The sequence below is a fragment of the Mustelus asterias genome, chromosome 13 (assembly GCF_964213995.1).
Source record: "Mustelus asterias chromosome 13, sMusAst1.hap1.1, whole genome shotgun sequence".
Classification (NCBI taxonomy): domain Eukaryota; kingdom Metazoa; phylum Chordata; class Chondrichthyes; order Carcharhiniformes; family Triakidae; genus Mustelus; species Mustelus asterias.
Genome location: NC_135813.1, coordinates 86,766,407 through 86,788,346, shown reverse-complemented (window position 1 = coordinate 86,788,346; position 21,940 = coordinate 86,766,407). Strand labels below are relative to the sequence as shown.

Sequence of the window (21,940 nt, the reverse complement as noted above, 5' to 3'; positions counted from 1 at the left end):
AATTTGGGAGCGTGGGGGAGGAGAAAATTGCCAGTCAAGATGATAAGTAGTGGACTCAGTTTCTATTTTGTCCAACCCACCATGATCATTCTCTGCATAGTTACCATCTCTTTTCTTTAAACCATCTTGATTTTTTTTTTACAGTTATTAGATCATGCCAACATTCATGAGAACATTCACAGACTGCTTTGTGCAATGCTGTAGTCTTACTTTGGCAAGTAACATGAGAATGTTGGGCAAATTCACTTTTTCCATTTATGCAGAAGCTTTTTGAGAAAGTGACCGAATTCAGTATATTTATTTACCAACTATATCATCCCTACACATCAGTGAGAGGAATTTGTAACATATCAACAACAAGACTAAATTTATTTTGTATACAATGTAAATAAAATTACTTTTGCCAACCAACAGTCATCTTAATGCTAATTATAATGCTCTTCCTTATTGCGACTATTATGGCAAGGACACTGGGTTGACTAGCAGTAGATACAGGGCAGCAATTCAAATCATGAGGGTTGAGGTGACAAAGTAAGCTGCTGCAGCAAAGTTCCAGCAATCTGTCAACTGAACCCTGGAATTGGAAAATTGTCTGCAATCTTCTGTTTGACATCTAGTATTGTTATATACGTGCTTTCTCCTTTTGATTTTGCAAGATAGTTCATGGTAATCACTTGCATTACTGGATTACTGTACAAAGCTCAATGTCCTCCATAGAATTGTTCAAGTTTGTGTCCCCTTTTTTAAAAAAACTGTTCTATTTACTGTAAGTACCAGACAGAACAATTTTCCTAAAATGTTCCATTTTCTGCCCGTCTCTTGCAGTTCCCAGGCTGTACACACAGCTTCCTTATAGAGTTAACTAAGAACAGCACAATGTTACAAATCATCCATGAAAGAAAGGTAGGAGAAGAGAAACAGATGGACAGGGCTGTGGATTAGTCTCTTTTTAATCTGAAACCCAAGACTGGCATAAAGTTTTAATTCCCTCTCCAGATGTTTTCACATTATGCACAGTTGAAAAAACATTAGTCTTGCACTTGGATCTGTCCCATTTTGAAATTTGATGGAATGATTCAATGGTAGTAAGGTAGGTTAGAAAGCCATTCTTCCTGGATAGGAAATTGTACTGGGTCACACACATCCCATGTTAGATTCCTGATTAGTGCACAGTTAAGTGCTCTTAAAGATAACAATTAGGCCACAATTGAATGCGTATTCAATTGGCTTTATGCCCTCTTTAACAAATAACCTGCCAACATTCTTCAGCCACACATGAGGAATAGCTACTCAGATAAGATATTGGAGTGTTGCCTGCACCTTTAGGAAAAAAATATAAAACTTCTAACTTAAATTATTTTATTTGCACAATATTTCCAGTCGTATTGCCAGTCAGGTTTACAAGACAAAAATTATTCTGGAGGAACATTTCATTTTGTGCTGTTGGTTAGTAATTCTCCAAATACTTTGGCAATTCAATTCCAAGTTTTCAACTATATTCAATGTTGTAACAGTAGAATACATCACCCCCAAAGCACTCAGACTCGGAATGATTCAACACATGGATGTGCAAGCTTTAATTCAGCCTTTTTCTTACCAACAAATGCTGATAATAAATTGGTTCTTTTTTAAAAGCTGTGAGCATAAAGCAAAGCAGTGGCATTTACATAGTACCTTTCGTGACCTCAGGCTGTCCCCAAACACTTTACAGCCATGGCTTGTCATCTGGAGCTGAACACTCGCCACATGCTATACTCAACAGGAAAGAACAAACCACAAAAGGTGGGTGGGTGGGGTGGGGTGGGGGAATCTTTTTTCAACGACTTCACTCTTTGGAGTAGCTGGTCCTCGGCATTCAAGACCATCAGAAACCAGGCAACTCCTAGGCCGTGGGGCATCAAACTCAGATGATTTGGGTATTCAGCAGCAAGGCAGTATGGGGACTGAAGCACAGAGCATAAAAAGGCAAAAGCAGCAACTGGCAAAAGTGATGGTGGAAACCACATTCCAAGGAGGGAGATTAACCAACTCTCCAGTTGATGAAACACTCTTCCATTATTCTCAGCAGCCCATCTTTTATCTCAATAGTCCAATTTCTTTTTTAAAAATACCACTTTCTTAGCACAAGTGGCTGGTGGTGTCACTGCAGGATTATCCAGAAGTATCCAACATATGGTGGCAAGTGTAAATCTGCATGCGATTGATGCTGACTTACAGAATGCAGAATATGTATCGTAGGAATTGCACATAGGAGTTAGCAATTCCAGAGCCATCTGCCATATAGCCTCTCAAACAGCTGCCAAATAGGCCTCTGTGTTCAATGTCACCAACTCACTGGGCAGCATAGCAGATAATCTTAGCCAAATGAGGAATGTGCTTGGAACAAGCTTCCAAATGCCCCTATCATAGGGTCCACTCACCACAGAGCAAGGAGTGCAGTGACAAGCCAGAACTGGCAACTGTACAACTGCTGTCTGAAGAATGACAGCACAACTTTACCAATTCCCACCCATACCAGTACCAAGAAAAGGTGAGCTGGGCTCAGCCAACTCCACAGCAGGAGATCACCAGTGGCCTGCACTTCAAGCTATCAACTGCCAACCTGTTTCTTGGAATATGCCACTGAAACACAGCTGCAACCCCTCCCCAGTCTCATGTTAGAATATCCTTGATCTCATGAAGCTAACAGAATTTGGTGACATAAGGAAAACATATGACTTTATTGGAAAATCACTTACTATAGCTTCCTTGCCATGAGGTCTAAACAAAGAGCAAGATCATGAGATGTCACATCACTTCCTATGATGAGGTAATACTGTGCCAATCAGCATATCACAGCTAGAATTAACCCTTTAAAGTACATCCCCCCCACCCTTGTCTCTGGTTCTCCTCATTATATACTACATCTCTGATTTCATTTTTTTAAAATATAGAAACAAATACTGTGGCAGTTTCACAAGCCTTGCTGAAGCCAGTGGAGGTACTGTACTTAGAGTTCCAGAAGGCATTTGATAAGTTACCACAAAGATTATTACATAAAATAAAAGCTCATGGTATCGGGGTAACATATTGTTTTGGATTGAATGTGAACACAGGCATAAATGGGTCTTTTTCTAATTGGCAGGATGTGACAAGTGGTGTGCCACAGAGATCAGTTCGGAGGCCACAATGTTTTACAATTCATGTACATGATTTGGATGAAGGGACTGAAGGTATGGTTGTTAAATTTGCTGTCGACAGAAAAATAGGTAGGAAAGTAAAATATGAAGAGGGCATAAGGGACGTTGATTAAGAGAGTGGGCAAAAATCTGGCAAATAGGAGTATAATGTAGACAAATGTGAAATAGTCAATTTTGGCAGGAAGGTTAAAAGAGAAGCTTATTATCTAAATGGTGAGAGATTGCAGAACTCTGAGGTGTAAAAGGAACTGGATATCCGGGTTCATGAATCACAAAAGGTTGGTATAGAGATACAGCAAATAATAAGAAAAGCTAATAGAATATTACCATTTTTCATGAGCGGAATTCACTACAAAAGTAATGAAGATATGCTTCAGTTGCACAGGGCATTGATGAGACCACATTTGGAGTACTGTGTACACTTCTTGTCTCCTTATTCAAGGAAAAATGTAAATGCGTTAGCAGTTCAGTGAAGGTTAACTAGACTAACACCAGGAATGGGTGGGGTGTCATAGGAGGAAAGGTTTGAGATGTTAGGTTTGTATCCACTAGAGTTTAGAAGAGTAACAGGCAACTTGATTGAAACCTTTAAGACCCTGAAGGATATTAACAGGATGGGTATGGAGTGGATGATTCCTCTTGTCAGAGAATCTAGAACCAGGGGTCACTGTTTAAAAATGTGTCATTCATTTAAGACAGAGATGAGGAGAATTTCTTTCTCTACTACATTGAGGTGTCCCCTCCGCTCATAGTACAGTTTGAGAATGGGATCATGTGGCATGTATGTTTGCCATCTTTTGATGCAGTACTCTCACCTGAGCACATTCTTCACCAGGTTTCTGTACATCCAATTCCATTCTGTTGCTTGAGTTGTGGTTGATATTGCAAAGGTTACCTCTCCAACAAGGACTACACCACCTTGTTCAGGCCTTACCACTGGGTTAAGAGACAAAGCATCTTGTAACTTGCTGTTATCTCATCTTCCTGTCTTTGCACCAACCTCACCATCCTCAGTCTGAATCGTTGTACTTGTGGAGGCATTTTTGCTAACTCTCTAGCATTTAAGACTGCCAATAAGAGGTTTGTGGTTGTCTCTATCTGTAATTGTTATGGCACACGAGGACATTTGGCCTATCGTGTTTGCACCGAATCTCCAAATGAGCATTATGATTCATTGCCATTCCCCAGCCTTTTTCCCATGCCCCTGCACATGTGCCCTCTTGAATGCCTCAGTTGAACTTGCGACCACCACAATTCCAGGCAGTGCATTCCAGACCCAAACTACTTGTGAGTTTTTTCTCACATCACATTTGCTTCTTTTGCAAATCACTTTAAATCTGTGCCCCCTCATTCTTGATTGTTTTATGAGCAGAAACAGTTGCTCCTTATCTACTTTGTCCATTTTTCTAACATCTCTATCAAATCTCTTAGCTGCCTTCTTCTCCCAAAGGAGAACAGTCCCAACCTCTCCAATCTATCCTCATAATTGAAACTTCTCAGCACTGGAACCAATGTGTTCACATCCTTCCTATAATGTGACGCCCAGAACTGTACACAATATTCCAGCTGAGGTCCAACTAGTGTCTTGTATAAGTTCAGCATAACCTCCTTGCTCTTGTACTCTATGCCCCTATTACTAAAGCCCAAAATACCATATGATTTATTAACCATTCTCTCCATCTCAGTCCAAAGATGTGCGGGTTAAGTTGATTGGCCAGGTTAAAAATTGCCCCTTAGAGTCCTAAGATGCGTAGGTGAGAGGGATTAGCGGGTCAATATGTGAGGGTCGGGCCTGGGTGGGATTGTAGTTGGTGCAGACTCGATGGGCCAAATGGCCTCCTTCTGCACTGTAGGGTTTCTATGATTTCTATGATCTGTCCTGACACCTTTAATGATCTGCACTCCTTTAAGAATGTTACCCTTTATTTTATATTGTCTCTCCATTTCCTACCAAAATGCATCACCTCATACTTCGTCGCGTTGAACCTCATCTGCAACCTACCTGCCCACTTCACCAACTTTTCTATGTCCGTTTGAAGTTCTACATTGTCCTCTTCACAGTTTACAACATTTCCAGGATCGGTGTCATCTGCAAATGTTGAAATTGTCCCGTGCTCACCAAGATCTAGATCATTAATATATATCAGGAAAAGCAAGAGTCCTAAGACCAAGCCCTGGGTAACATGACTACAAACCTTCCTCCAGCCTGAAAAATATCCACTGATCATTACGCTTTGCTTTCTATTATTCAGCCAATGTTGTATCCACGTCATTACTGTCTCTTTTATTCCATGAGCTATAACTTTTCTCATTAGTTAGCTGTGCGGCACTGCATCAAATTCCTTCTGAAAGTCCATGTCCACCACATCAACAGCATCACCCTCATCAACTTTTGGTTACCGCCTCAAAAAAACTCCTGCAAGTAGTTAAACACAATTTCCCATCGAGTCATAGAATCCCTAGTGTAGAAGGAAGCCAATCAGCCTATCAAGTCTGCACGGAGTCTACAAAAGAGCATCTTACCCAGGTCCAGCCCCTGCCCTATCCCTGTAACCCCGTGCATTTACCTAATGGCGAATTCACCTTTGGACATTAAGGGCAATTTAGCTTGGGCAATCCACCTAACCTCCACATCTTTGGACTGTGGGAGGAAACTGGAGCACCCAGAGAAAACCCACACAGACACGGGGAGAACATGCAGATTCCTCAGTCACCCAAGGCCAGAATCAAACCCAAGTCCCTGGTGCTGCTAACCACTGTGCCGCCATCGAATGATTTCAATACTTCTTCAACTTAGCAGATGATTCATCGATTTCTTGTCTAGCAATAATGCTATCTGCTATCGGGCCTACCAAATACAGTAGTGTGTTAAACTTGTTCAGCTTCTGTCATTTTATGAAGGCCTGAAGCAATTATAAATATTTTTTCTCCATGGTCCCCAGTTATGGGATTGAACTGGGACTTGGGTAAATCCAAGTTGATCTGAAAGAGTGGATTTCTGATCCATGATTAGAAAGTTTTAAAGTGTAGGTTCAGCTTTAAGTAGTAGCTGAAATGCAAAACGATGCCATCATTCCTTTGAGGACGAAGGGTTCCCCCCCTCCCACTTCCTAGTTTTGGCGGGTTCCTACTGCAATGGCATTCGCATTCAGTCCCAAAAAAAAATTTAAACAAAGGAACCAGGCAGACACATGAAGACCAAAGCCAGAATCGAACTCAGATCCCTGGCGTTGTGAGGCAGCAGTGCTAACCACTGTGCCTTTACCTAATCAACCCACATTTTTTCATGTGACTATTAATTCAATCCCTAATATTGTTTCTAGAAGCTTGCCCACACTGATGTTAAACTGACTATCCTTTAAATGCTGGGGCTATCCTTGCAACCTTTTTCAAACAGGGAAGGGAACATTTGATTTCACTTATTGTCACATGTATTAGCGTACAGTGAAAAGTGTTGTTTCTTGCACGCTATACAAACAAAGCATACCGTTCATAGAGAAGGAAACGAGAGAGTGCAGAGTGTAGTGTTACAGTCATAGCTAGGGTGTAGAGAAAGGTCAACTTAATGCAAGGTAGGTCCATTTACAAGTCTGACGGCTGCAGGGAAGAAGCTGTTCTTGAGTCGGTTGGTACGTGACCTCAGACTTTTGTATCTTTTTCCTGACGGAAGGTGGTGGAAGAGAGAATGTCTGGGGTATGTGGGGTCCTTAATTATGCTGGCTGCTTTACCGAGGCAGCAGGAAGTGTAGACAGAGTCAATGGATGGGAGGCTGGCTTGCGTGATGAATTGGGCTACATTCACGACCTATTGTAGCTTTTTGCAGTCTTGGGCAGAGCAGGAGTTATACCAAGCTATGATACAACCAGAAAAAATGCTTTCTATGGGGTATCTGTAAAAGTTAGTCAGAGTTATAGCTGACATGCCAAATTTCCTTAGTCTTATGAGAAAGTAGAGGCATTGGTGGGCTTTCTTAACTATAGTGTCAACATGGAGGGGACCAGGACAGGTTGTTGGTGATCTGGACACCTAAAAACTTGAAGCTCTCGACCTTTTCTACTTCGTCCCCAGTGATGTAGACAGGGGCATGTTCTCCTTCACGCTTCCTTAAGGCGATGACAATCTCCTTCATTTTGTTGGCATTGAGGGAGAGATTATTGTTGCCGCACCAGTTCACCAGATTCACATTTGAAATTCCCCTGTCCTCTGGCACTTCCCCGGAGTCTAGGGAAAACTGGAAGATTATGGCCAGGGACCCTGCAATTTCCATTGTCGCTTCCTTCAATATCCTTGGGTACAGCTCAGCCGATGCCAGTGCCTCATCAACTTCCAGTGCTGACAGTCTGTTTAACACTTCCTCCTTATCAATCAAGAGCATAATCAAACTTTTTCACAAGCCCAGATGGCATCTAATGCTTCCTTCTTAATTACCGTTCAGTCTCTGTCAGTGAACGGGATGCTGTAATTCGGTCTATGCTTTCAATCAGTCTGTATCCGAAAGAGTATAGCTCTCAATCCTATAGACGACACATCTACAGCAATGATAGTGTGTTCATAGTGAACTAAGATTTCAGGTGATATCAACATCTGTGTTTTTTCAAAACCCTCTTGTCATGCTTCCTTGCAGCATCACGTATTGTCCTGTCACAACAGCTGTTATAGTGGCTCATCAACAACAGCTATGTTGAGTAGGAACTTTCCAACTTGGTTTACCATACCCATGAACTCCTCAATTGCTCCTGTCTTCTGTGGAGCAAATCTGACAACAGATGCATTCACAATATGCCCAAGAAATTTGACAGTCAGCTCCAAGAATTCATTTAGTTACTGAATTTAAGCCCTGCTTCATGTGGGCATTGCAACATGGATCAGGACATCATCCATCCAGACCATCTAAGATATCTCAAACTTGCCTCAAAGATTTCTGGCACTGTTGTGATACTGATGGGTAATCTGTTGAAATAAAACCTTGATGTGGAGATGCCAGTGTTGGACTGGGGTAAGCACAGTAAGAAGTCTCACAACACCAGGTTAAAGTCCAACAGGTTTATATGGATTTCAGTAAGGCATTTGACAAAGTCCCACATGGCAGGTTGGTTAAGAAGGTTAAGGCTCATGGGATACAAGGAGAAGTGGCTAGATGGGTGGAGAACTGGCTTGGCCATAGGAGACAGAGGGTAGTGGTCGAAGGGTCTTTTTCCGGCTGGAGGTCTATGACCAGTGGTGTTCCGCAGGGCTCTGTACTGGGACCTCTGCTATTTGTGATATATATAAATGATTTGGAAGAAGGTGTAACTGGTGTAATCAGCAAGTTTGCGGATGACACGAAGATGGCTGGAATTGCGGATAGCGAAGAGCATTGTCGGGCAATACAGCAGGATATAGATAGGCTGGAAAATTGGGCGGAGAGGTGGCAGATGGAGTTTAATCCGGAGAAATGCGAAGTGATGCATTTTGGAAGAAATAATGTAGGGAGGAGTTATACAATAAATGGCAGAGTCATCAGGAGTATAGAAACACAGAGGGACCAGGTGTGCAAGTCCACAAATCCTTGAAGGTGGCAACACAGGTGGAGAAGGTGGTGAAGAAGGCATATGGTATGCTTGCCTTTATAGGACGGGGTATAGAGTATAAAAGCTGGAGTCTGATGATGCAGCTGTATAGAACGCTGGTTAGGCCACATTTGGAGTACTGCGTCCAGTTCTGGTCGCCGCACTACCAGAAGGACGTGGAGGCATTGGAGAGAGTGCAGAGAAGGTTTACCAGGATGTTGCCTGGTATGGAGGGTCTTAGCTATGAGGAGAGATTGGGTAGACTGGGATTGTTCTCCTTGGAAAGACGGAGAATGAGGGGAGATCTAATAGAGGTATACAAGATTATGAAGGGTATAGATAGGGTGAACAGTGGGAAGCTTTTTCCCAGGTCGGAGGTGACGATCACGAGGGGTCACGGGCTCAAGCTGAGAGGGGCGAAGTATAACTCAGACATCAGAGGGACGTTTTTTACACAGAGGGTGGTGGGGGCCTGGAATGCGCTGCCAAGTAGGGTGGTGGAGGCAGGCACGCTGACATCGTTTAAGACTTACCTGGATAGTCACATGAGCAGCCTGGGAATGGAGGGATACAAACGATTGGTCTAGTTGGACCAAGGAGCGGCACAGGCTTGGAGGGCCGAAGGGCCTGTTTCCTGTGCTGTACTGTTCTTTGTTCTTTGTTTATTTGGTAGCACAAGCCACAAGCTTTCGGAGCGCTGCTCCTTCGAAGCACTGCTCACCTGATGAAGGAGCAGCGCTCCGAAAGCTTGTGGCTTGTGCTACCAAATAAACCTGTTGGACTTTAACCTGGTGTTGTGAGACTTCTTACTGGAAATAAAACCTCCCAATGTAACAAAGTTTATGAGAAACTTAGATTCTTCATCAAGGGATAGTGTAAAGAAAATGTTATTTCTAAATATTTCTGGGTCCACTGTGGTATTCTGTAAAGCAGGGTAGTGGAGGCTGTGTCTCTGTGCATGACTAATTTAATTAAGCTGGAGATTGAGTGTCTACAAAGTTGAGACATCAAAGGGGCTTGGTGTGAGAGGCAGGCATTTGAAGAGAATAGGGCCAAGTTAGAGGTTCGATAGCTGGGTGGAAATATGCATTAGGAGTTAATTGAGGATTTTGGTTTTTAGCTGTTGAATTTTAAAAGGAAACCAAGAAGCAGTTTACAACTTAGATGGCAATGAGTAAGGCAAAGTTATTAAATTTTATTTTATCTGAAGGTGGTGGCCATAAGGAGATCATAAAAGCTGTTTATATCAAGTAAGTTTCAAAGAAGGATAAGGGCTACGGGGAAAAGATGAAAGAGAAAAACATATTTAAAGTGAGCTTGGAAGTTGTACTAGGTGTGGCCATGTAAGATTTCGTGGAAAAGAGTATTCTGGGCTGAGATAAAACTGTGAAGTGAAGCGAGCAACCTTCAGCCATTCCAAGATCAGTGTCTGATTGTTCTAGAAAGTGGGATTTTGTTTTTTAAAGTCTAATTTCTACAGTCGAGTGAGAGAGAGAGAAGCACTGAGAAATGCCTCCCCTACAGCAACAATGGGTTGTGCCTTGTGGTAATATTACTGGAATTTAATAGGCTAAATTTTTATAAAGACTGTTGCCCAAAGGAGTCTAACCAAGTAAGAATCTTTTGAGGAATTGTTCTGCAAGACCAATTTTAATGTTGCAAATGTAATCTTGTTTAAAGCTTTTTTGTTAATAAATGTTTTAATTTTAATATTTAAACTCTCCAAAGTCTTACTGGAATTTGTGGCTGCTTTTGATTTGTATATTGCCATGAGAAAATACTTGCAGTCACTTGTCAAGTTTCTTTTTGGGTAATGGCTTGCACGGCACTTGCCACCTGCCGGATCACAACTGTAGTGGCCAAAAGCTACCATTTGTATCTAGCTTCATGAAGATTGAATTCTTTCCCAATTTTGCTAAGATTTCATCCACAGACGACATAGGATGAACTTTGCATTTGACTGCTTTGTTCAGCTTTGTAAATGTATGCAAATTCTGTTAGATCCATTGCGTTTTGGCACTGGACCATCCTCAAACACCAGCTTGTTAGTTCTGTCACAGGTGAAACATAGAAGATAGGAGCAGGAGGAGGCCATTTGGCCCTTCGAGCCTGCTCCGCCATTCATTACGATCATGGCTGATCGTCCAACTCAATCGCCTAATCGTGCTTTTTTCCCCTTATCCTTTGATCCCATTCACCCAAAATGCTATATCCAGCCACCTCTTGAACACATTCAATGTTCTGGCATCAACTACTTCCTGTGGTAATGAATTCCACAGACTCCTTGGGTGAAGAAATATCTCCTCACCTCCGTCTTAAATGGTCTATCCTGAATCCTCCGACTGTGACCCTTGGTTCTGGACTCCCCCACCATTGGGAATATCCTCCCTGCATTTACCTTGTCTAGTCCTGTTAGAATTTTATAAGTCTCTATGAGATCCCCCTCATTCGTCTGAACTCCAGCGAAAATAATCCTAACCTGGTCAATCTCTCTTCATACATCAGTCCCCCTATCCCCGGAATCAGCCTGGTAAACCTTCACTGCACTCCCTCGAGAGCAAGAACATCCTTCCTCAGAAAAGGAGACCAAAACTGCAAACAATATTCTAGGTGTGGCCTCACCAAGGCTCTGCATAATCGCAACCACACATTCCTGCTCCTGTACTTAAAACTTCTCGCAATGAAGGCCAACATACCATTTGCCTTCTTTACCACCTGCTGCACCTGCATGTTTACCTTCAGTGACTGGTGCACAAGGACACCCAGGTCCCGCTGCACACTCCCCTCTCCCAATTTACAGCCATTCAGGTAGTAATCTGCCTTCTTGTTTTTGCTTCCAAAGTGAATAACCTCACATTTATCCAAATTATACTGCATCCACCATTGATTTGCCCATTCACCCAACCAGTCCAGATCATTCTGAAGGATCTCTGCATCCTCGTCACAGTTCACCCTCCCACCCAACTTGGTATCATCTGCAAACTTTGAAATGTTACAGATAGTTAACCCTTTGCTTCAGAGAGTCAATTTCCTCATTGACTGTTGGCAAGAATGGATAAGGAGCTTCTCTGGATGTAACAAACACACTGGCTTTATTTCAGGACAAAGGGTGATGTGGGTACGCTATCATCAGCTTTCCTAGTCCTGTGAACAGCCGTGGAAATTCTGCCCTGAGGTTTTAGGTTGCTCTTCCAGTTTTTCTACTGTGCAAATCAGATGCAAGTCGATACAGGCTTTCCTCTGGTTCAGGATCACATAAGGTTTCAGTTCATTTGTCTCACTATACATGAAGAATTGCATTTAGTTGTTCTTTGAGTTCTATACAACTAGTCTTTCAGTATGGTGGCTAAAAAGAACTTTTCTCCAATCACAGTTCAGCGTCAGAAAAAACTAAAACTGCTGCACCTGAGTTTAAAACTTTAAAGCGTGTCTCCTCTACTGGGCCATCAGCACTTCAATAGTTTCCACTTGGTTCCTGGATCTCTCCAAGAAAAGGCAACTCCATGTCATTGACATAATTGATTTAATGGACCTTGTAAGCTTTTGACAAGTTCTCTTTTTGCTTAGTGTGTACAGGCTACTTGCTGTGACACAATCTGAAAGTGACCCTTCTTTCTGCAAAAATAGCATTTGACTTCTTTGGTGGGACAGTTTTCACGCCTGTGTTTTTTCCATAAGACCAAAAGACATAGGAGCAGAATTAGGTCACTCAGCCCATCGAGTCTGCTCCACCATTCAATCATGGCTGATACTTTTCTCATCCCCATTCTCCTGCCTTTTCCCTATAACCCTTGATCCACTTATCAAGAACCTATCTATCTGTGTCTTAAAGATACTTAATGACCTGGCCTCCAGAGCCTTCTGCGACAAAAGGTTCCAAAATTCACCACTCTCTGGCTGAAGAAATTCCTCCTCTTCTCTGTTTTAAAGGATCGTCCCTTTAGCCTGAGGTTGTGCCCTCTAGTTCTAGTTTTTCCTACGAGTGTAAACATCCTCTCCACGTCCATTCTATCCAGGCTTCGCAGTATCCTCTAAGTTTCAATAAGATCCCCCCTCATCCTTCTAAACTCCAACGAGTATAGACCCAGAGTCCTCAACCGTTCCTCATACGACAAGCTACATCAATGTTTAGCTGGGGTGGATGATGGACATACGTGCTGCCTCCTCTGCTTTTAAACTTAACATATTCCACTGAATCAGTCATTTTTGGGATACGTTCTCCCTGTCACATGCTTCCTGACCTTATCTTGTCTGCGCAGTTGAATTGCCGTTGTTAAGGTTAAATAAGCCACTGACTGCATGTGATCAGACAATGCTTCATTGAAAACACCAACAATAATTCTGCCCCTGACAAGGTCATCTTTTAAATAATCAAATTCACAATTTTCTGCAAGTCTATACAGATCGTATATGTCAATACTTTCCCCTTGGTGTTGGGTGCATTTTTAACCCACTCAGCAATGGTATTTTTTCACAAATTGAAGCAGGCATCACGTGCTTTTATATCTGGAAAATCCTTGGTGCCTATTCAGCCACACTTTTCCTTGGTTGAAACCTGCGACCTAACACGAAGTTTTCCAGTAATAGCAGAGGTGCTCGGTCCTTCACTCAGTTTAGCTTCTGCCAGGGCCATTCAGCTCGTGACCTCATTACAACGTTGGTTCAAACATGGACAAAAGAACTGAACTGCAGAGGTGAGGTGAGAGTGACTGTCCTTGACATCAAAGCAGCATTTGACTGAATCTAGCATTAAGGAGTCCTAGCAAAACTGGAGTCGATGGGAATCATGGGGAAATGCCTTTGCTGGGTGGAGTCATACCTGGCACAAAGGAAGATAGTTGTGGTTGTTGGAAGTCAATCATCTCAGTTCCAGGACATCACTGCTGGAGTTCCTCAGGGTAGTGTCCTAGGCACAACCATTTTCAGCTGCTTTATCAATGGCCTTCCTTCCATCATAAGCACAGAAGTGGAGATGTTTGCTGATGGTTGTACAATGTTCAGTATCATTCGCAAATCCTCTGACACTGAAGAGTCCATGTCCAAATGCAGCAAGACCTGGACAATACCCAGCCTTAGGCTGATAAGTGGCAGCTAACATTCATGTCACACAAGTGCCAGGCAAAGACCATCTTCAATAAGGGACAATCTAACAACGACCCCTCATTACCATCGCTGAATCCCCCACTATCAACATTCTGGGGGTTACCATTGACCAGAAACTGAACTGAAATAGCCATAAAATACTGTGGTTACAAGAGCAAGTCAGAGGCTCAGAATCCTGCAGGGAGTAACTCATCTCCTGACTTTCTAAAGCCTGCCCACAATCTGCATGGTACAAGTCAGGAGTGTGATGGAATACTCTCCCCTTGCCTGGACGAGTTCAGCTCCAACACTCAAAAAGTTTGACACCATCGAAGACAAAGCAGCCTTTTTGATTGATACCCCATCCACATACATTCAATACCCCACCACCGACACACAGTAGCAACAGCGTCCACCAACTGCAAAATGCGCTGCAGAATATCAAGACTCCTTATATAGCACTTTTCAAACCCATGACAACTTCCATCTAGAAGGACAAGGGCAACAGATACGTGGGAACACCACCACCTGCAAGTTCCCCTCCAAGTCACTTGCCACATGGCTGCTGGGTCAAAATCCTGGAACTCTCTCTAACAGCACCGTGGGTGAACATACATCACAGGGACTGCAGCAGTTCAAAAAGGCAGCTCACCACCACCACCTTGTCAAAGGCAATTAGGGATGGGAAATGAATGCTGGCCTATCCAGCACAGCCCACATTCCATGAATGTACAAAAACTCACTGTCACCACTTTATATTACTGTTCTCGTTGTGGGCTAACAAAGAATATTTATAGAGTCTGCTGGGGTAAAGAAAACATTAACTTTTTTGGAATATTGCTTTTTTGCTCTGAGATCTAGAAGAGTAAGCAAGATCGTGAGACATTGCATCACTTCCTGTAACTAAACAAGCTGTCTCATTGGCATATTACATGTGAACCACTTACACTACGCCTGTCAGGAAGAGGCTACTCAGAAAAACAGTAGGATAGGCAGTTGTGCATCACACACACCACTTTGGAAGAAGGGGAGAGGGAGGCATAAAAGGTGACAAAGAGTAGTCATGTGTACACAGACACACAGGTTTAAACTAAGCATTTGGGGAATCAATTAACTTGATCAGCTGAGCATATTGATTGTTGAGATGCAGCAGGAGCAAGTGTTGCTCAGTGGAATAAAAAAAATAAAAATGCTGGAAATATTCAGCAGGGCAGATGGTATCTGTGGGGAGAAATAGAGTTAACATTTCATGTTGAAATGACCATTCATCAGAACTGTAGAAAGATAGAAACGTAGCAGCCAGTGTGGGAATGGGTAAAGAAACAAAGGTTGTGTTCAAATGAAGTGTGATTGGCTACCATCTGAATGCAACATGAAGGGATAAAGAAAAATACAAGAAAAAAGGACAAGTGCAACCCAGCCAATCACATAGAAAATACGAAAGTAAAGAATCTGATTTAAAGTTTTGAACTCATTGTTGACTCCAGTAGGCTGTACAGTGCTGAAGAGAAAGATAGTGCAAATTGAAGGAACAGCACCTTGAGGTTCACTGAAACAATGCAGCAGGCCATGAACAGAGAAGTCATCGTGGGAGCAATATGGAGAATTAAAATGACAAGCAACTGGAATCACAGGGTCATGACTGCTGACTGAATGGTGGTGTTTTGCAAAGTGGTCACCCAGTCTATTTGGTCTCCCCAGTGTAGTGGTGACCACATCAAAAGAAGTGAATACAGTGTACTAAATTGAAAGTACATGCAAATTGCTGTTTCACTTGGAAGGAGGGTTTGGGGCCTTAGACGGTGAAAAGGGCGGAGGTGAAAATACATGTGTTTCATCTTTTGTAATGCATGGGAAAGTGCTGTAGGGAAGTGAGGGGGGTTAGGGGTGACCGAGGAGTGGACTAGGGTGTGGCAAAGGGAACGGACCCTTTGGAACACTGCAAGAGAAGATGTTTGGTGGTGGCATCACAGTGGAGAAAGCAGAAATGACAGAGGATGATCCGTTCAATACAGAGGCTGGTGGGATGGAAGGTGAGGACAAGAGGAATTGTATCATGGCGGCTCAGGCATGACGCTGTGAGACTAAGAGGTGCTGTGGGGAATGTTTGGAGATGGGATAGAGTATTTATTTCATTGGGATGATGGGACTGTTGATCAGTGGTAAGGAACAAGTATTTGTAGCTCACAGCTAAACAATTATCTCCAAGCAGTTTTCAAGGGCCAGCTGTTCATGATCTCCACTTACCTTGAAATGTTTGACTCAACATAAAGCAGACTCACTAATGTCCTCAACCCCCATCCCTTTGAACACTTCCATGATTAAAAATTTAAATTCAGTGTGACCATAACTGTCTCGATGCAGTACACTGCCTTTTAGCAGCTTGTCACACCATTAAGGCAGAACCTCAAGGTGCTGTTCCTTCAATTTGCACTATCTTTCTCTTCAGCACTGTGCAGCCTACTGGAGTCAACAATGAGTTCAAAACTTTAAATCAGAATCTTTACTTTTGTATCTTCTGTGTGATTGGCTGGGTTGCACTTGTCCTTTTTTCTTGTATTTTTCTTTATCCCTTCATGTTGCATTCAGATGGTAGCCAATCACACTTCATTTGAACACAACCTTTGTTTCTTTGCCCATTCCCACACTGGCTGCTACATTTCTATCTTTCTACAGTTCTGATGAATGGTCATTTCAACATGAAACGTTAACTCTATTTCTCCCCACAGATACCATCTGCCCTGCTGAATATTTCCAGCATTTTTATTTTTTTTATTCCATATTACTTTCTCTGGGAAATAGGTCAATATGTCTTGCTGTTTCTACAGAGATTCATATAGATGCCTTTGCAGTCCATAAACTCTTCTTAGAAAGAAGGGTCCGCTAAGTTGATGACGTAGCCTGTATTGCCAACACGGTTTCAGCCTGTAAATACACTATACAGCAGAGAATGCGAGAGGAATGCACGTAGCCTCCCTCTCTAATTCACCATGACTTGCAGCCTTCAGCAGCAAGGGCAAGTGTTCCAAAATGAACTCCAAGGCAGAACCATTAAGAAGCAAAACTCATTTCCAAGTAGTGCCCTGTCCCTTTATGTGAGCTAATATCCAAACACCAAGGCCAGAATTTTCCGGCTGTTCATGCCGGTGGGATCTATTGATGGGATGCCGTCAATAGGAAGTCTCACTGACAGTGGCGGGACCAAAAGAACAGTGCGCCCGCCACCTCTGCCAAGCGAAACACACTGCAGGGAGGCCAGGAAAACCCCCCACTCCCTGCAGTATTGCAATCAGCAGCACTAGGATTTTTTAAAATTCATGCAAGGGATGTGGGTGCCATTGGTTAGGCCAGCATTTTTATTGCCCATCCATAATTGCCCTCGAGAAGGTGATGATGAGCTGTCTTCTTGAGCCACTACAGTCCATGTGGTGTCGGCACACCCACAATGATGCTAGGGAGGGAGTGCCAGGATTTTGACCCAGCGACAGTGAAGGAACGGCGATATATTTCAAAGTCAGATTGGAGAATGGAAGAAAGGAACATGGATAAGAATCAGGGGAAAGTTTAGGACAACAGTCAGGAAAAAATAGAAAGACTGATCAACACTTGAAATGGTACTCTGAGTAAGGTTGGATCTTTGAACATTGAGAGGAATTGTTCAAAGGCCAGTTAGGGAGATAATGCATGTCTTTTGCCCTAGATGGATAATGGTCAACTGACCTCCCTCATCTCAGCCAGGGAGATAGTAGCAATGACACAAGTAAACTGCAGATTATAGGTTGACAAGACAAAAAGGTTCCTAATGACTGCTAATGATCCTACCGCAAGTACACGTGTGCAGCTGGAGCTTTGTGATATCTACTGTTGGATAGCATTCATTTGTGAATAATGGTCACTTGAGCAACATATCAAATCGCAACTGACATACAAATGAACTTCAACCCTGTTTGTGAGAGAGGCAATGCTTTCAGCAAAGCAGAGGAGAGAAAATTCTAAAACAAAATTTAAAAATTGGTTTAATGAAAGGAAAACTAGGCCATAGTTTTTTAGATTGCCTCCTTTTACTCATTCGTTGGCTGTGAAGCAGTTTGGGACATCCTGAGTTTGGGAAAGGCACTGTATAAATTGCACAAACTTTATTAAATGAATATTTTTCATATAAACTGCCCCTTCAGAACAATGCTGCTTGTATTTTATCATTCATTTACGGAATGCGGGTATCACTGAATTTCCCATCCCAGATACTCCTCATAACACCCCACCTCCTCAGCTTTTTACACAATTTATTTTTCTCATGACTTCTTTCCATGGTCTGATGTAAAGATCACCTCGGGATTGAACAAACAATTCAATTTTTCTTTTAACCAACATTCTACTCATTAGATACAGGCATATATATTACAGAGATAGTTTGATGTGGATAAAAACTGTAGAGTTTTGTCAGTTACCAGTCAAATTTAGCCAAAATCCTCGTCATTTTCAATAAGATTGGGTAATTTGAAAAAAAAGAACCTCTGGGACAGAGCTAAGTGGCAGCAATTAACTAAAATATAAACAATTGATTGAAAAAATATATATGACAGGCTGTCACAATCTTTAATTGGCACCACATTTGATATCAGTAGAATGTCCTTGCAGGTTTTTTTCAAAATGACAATACCACATTAGTTAAATCTAACATTTTAACAGGCATGTTCATTTCTTTGTATGTTTTCAGTACACCCTCAATCCCTATCAAACCAGATATCAGCTTGCATGGATGAACAGATGTAATGATTAGGTATTTAGAATATGGAAAGCATTAGGTCTATTTCTGGATTAGAGATTCAGCCTTTGTAACAGATACAAGTTGGCTGATTGTACATTGAGAAATTTTGATGTATTTAATCCAACCATTTCATCACAAAAACAGATGTCTTGGTTTGTTTAAAACTACAGATTGCACAATGCAAATAAAGCGTAATGTCAGAGAGGCAGATTGTGATCTTGGTACAAACTCTATTAAATTAACATTTTTCATATAAGCTATCCCATCAGTGACAATGCTGCTTACATATTTCTAATTCATTCACAGGATGTGGGCATCATTGAATTGCCCATCTCTGGTAAAGGAAAAATACTGCAGATGCTGGAAATCTTTAAAAAAATAAAATGCTTGAAAATCTCAGCAGGTCTGGCAGCATCAGTGAAGACCAAAACTGAGTTAATCTTTTGAGTTCATATGACTCTTCTTCAGAGCTGGAGAGGTAGAAATGCGATTGGTTTTATCCTGTTGAAAAATGGAGCACAGCAGGTGGAGCAGAACGTCAGGGATAAGTTGGGGGTCTTGCTTCCTGACAGTGCTGAACTTTATTCCGCTATTTTGCTTTCAGACATTGCTGACGTATTCTCTGATAATAACACCTACTCTGGACCAAAGCTTTAATCTTCAATATTATTATCACTCCCTTTGTCCTGTGTTCTATGACATCTCAGTTATTCAATCTTGTAGGACCCCCAACCTATCCCTGACTTATTGTGTTCCACCACCTATGTCAACAGCATAAAGCCCACCTCATTTCTTCCTCTCTTCAGCTCTGAAAGGAAGTCATTTTGCACTCAACTTTAACTCTTGCTTTTCTCTCCACAGGTGCTGCCAGACCCAAGTTTTTCCAGGAGTTTCTGTTTCTTATGCCTGTCCCTGGTCCCCAGTTCATAACATTACTGGTAACTTTCGGAATACTCCATACATCTCTTACAGAACCCAAGAACATTCTAGTAACTGAACAGTGGGATTTGATCCAGATATGTAACCTTGTAGGACACCAAAAACATGAAATGTGTGAACAATAAACCTGGCTTCTGATAAGCGTTTGGTAAGGTTCCCCATGGTAAGCTTTTGCAGAAAATACGGACACATGGGATTGAGGGTGATTTAGTGGTTTGGATCAGGAATTGGCGAGCTGTAAGAAAACAGCTAGGTGGTTCATGGGAAATATTCATCCTGGAGTTCAGTTACTAGTGGTGTACCGCAAGGATCTGTTTTGGGGCCACTGCTTTTTGTCATTTTTATTAATGACCTGAATGAGGGCGTAGAAGGATGGATCAGTAAATTTGCGGATGACACTAAAGTCGGTGGAGTTGTAGACAATGCGGAGGGAAGTGGTAGGTTACAGAGGGACATAGATAAGGTGCAGAGCTGGGCTGAGAGGTGGCAAATGGAGTTTAATGCGGAAAAGTGTGAGGTGATTCACTTTGGAAGGAGTAACAGGAATACAGAGTACTGGGCTAATGGTAAGATACTTGGTAGTGTGGATGAACAGAGGGATCTGGGTGTCCATAGATCCCTGAAAGCTAGCACCCAGGTTGATCGGATTGGTAAGAAGGCGTACGGTGTGTTAGCTTTTATTGGTAGAGGGATTGAGTTTCGGAGCCAGGAGGTCATGCTGCAACTGTACAAAACTCTGGTGCGGCCGCATGTGGAGTATTGCGTACAGTTCTGGTCGCCGCATTATAGGAAAGATGTGGAAGTGTTGGCAAGGGTACAGAGGAGATTTACCAGGATGTTGCCTGGTATGGTGGGAAGGTCTTATGAGGAAAGGCTGTGGGACTTGAGGTTGTTTTCGTTAGAGAGAAGAAGGTTAAGAGGTGACTTAATAGAGGCATACAAGATGATCAGAGGATTAGAGAGGGTGGATAGTGAGAGCCTTTTTCCTCGGATGGTGATGGCTAACACGAGGGGACATAGCTTTAAATTGAGGGGTGATAGATATAGGACAGATGTCAGAGGTAGGTTCTTTACTCAGAGAGTAGTAAGGGCTTGGAATGCCCTGCCTGCAGCAGTAGTGGACTCGTCAACATTAAGAGCATTCAAATGGTTATTGGATAAACATATGGATGATATTGGAATAGTGTAGATTAGAGGGGCTGTAGATTGGTTTCACTGGTCGGCGCAACATAGAGCGCCGAAGGGCCTGTACTGCGCTGTAATGTTCTATGTTCTAGTCAGACAAGAGGAAATACGTTGGATGCTGGAAATTTGAAATAACAGAAAATGCTGGAAATATTCAGCATACATGGCAGTACCTATGGAAAGATTTTCACGTGGAGAAGATTTCAAAGTCAGTCCTTTCTGTTTATGATGAACCTCACATATGCTTCATTTAATCGGATAATTACTCCCATTGTATTGCAACCTGTCACGGTCTAAACAACTGACAGCAAAGGCACACAATTCTGTTTTCAGATTTGGAACTGGGGCCGTTAACGAAACGGTGTTTGCTCGCCTAACTTCTCAATCAGTCAGCAAACAGAGCAACTATTCTTGTATATTTTTCAGTCAGTGCTGTATTGTTTGGACGCTCCCCCACCCCTAGACTCACAAAAAAAACACACCAGCTTGTTGAATCAAACAATAGGTAAATCTTATATCTTTATATAGTTTGCGTGTGCATTTATGGGAGGGTGGGGTGGGGATTTGAATCGCTGAATGGATCAAAGGAAGAGCAGAGACTTGGTTTGGTGGCCCCTGTGAAGACAATACTGAAGCTTCCCAAATGGACATAAACAATGTGGGGGCAGGCTGGGCATGGGGAGGGGGCGCATGCGCGCTGCCGCCGGCCCGGCCTGCAGGCGACAAGCCGGAGCTGCCGCTCAGCCCGATCCCCGCTCGCAGGCCCGGACACCAAACCGCTCACCCCCTCCTTCAACACCACTAGCAATTTAAATCCGTACACATATCTATAATAATCGCCGACCTTGCCAGCATTCCACCTTCCGAGGCACCGCTTCCCCGCCACACGTCTCTCAGCAACCGCGACCCGTTCAAACCGTCCGAACAGCGAGGACCCCCTCCCCAGGTGGCCGGCGCGCTGCCTGCGCAGAAATAAAAATCAACAGCACATCCGGGGAATTGAGACAAACCGTCCGCTGGCCCGGCCCCGCCCCCGCCCCTTCTCCCTGCCACTACTCCTTCCGCCACAGAGGGCGCTTCGGGGCGCTCCAGCAGCGTTCGACTGCGCCCCCTGACGTGAGGTGGGGAACACAGTAAGAAGTCTTACAACACCAGGTGCTAGCCAGTGGCTAGTTGCTCCCAAATAAACCTGTTGGACTTCTTTAACCTGGTGTTGTTTACCCCAGTCCAACGCCGG

General features: G+C 42.9%; 1 protein-coding gene across 5 annotated transcripts in view; it reads right to left on the bottom strand.

The window, feature by feature from the left end:
* LOC144502845 (ankyrin repeat and LEM domain-containing protein 2-like) overlaps positions 1-21,658 on the bottom strand; it is a 53,866-nt gene extending 32,208 nt beyond the window's left edge. For all 5 annotated transcript variants that reach the window (XM_078227189.1, XM_078227193.1, XM_078227190.1 and 2 more), the window contains exon 1: positions 21,548-21,658. The gene's annotated coding sequence lies outside the window, so the exon portion shown is untranslated. The remainder of the gene's footprint in view (positions 1-21,547) is intronic.
* Positions 21,659-21,940: the final 282 nt, after the last annotated feature.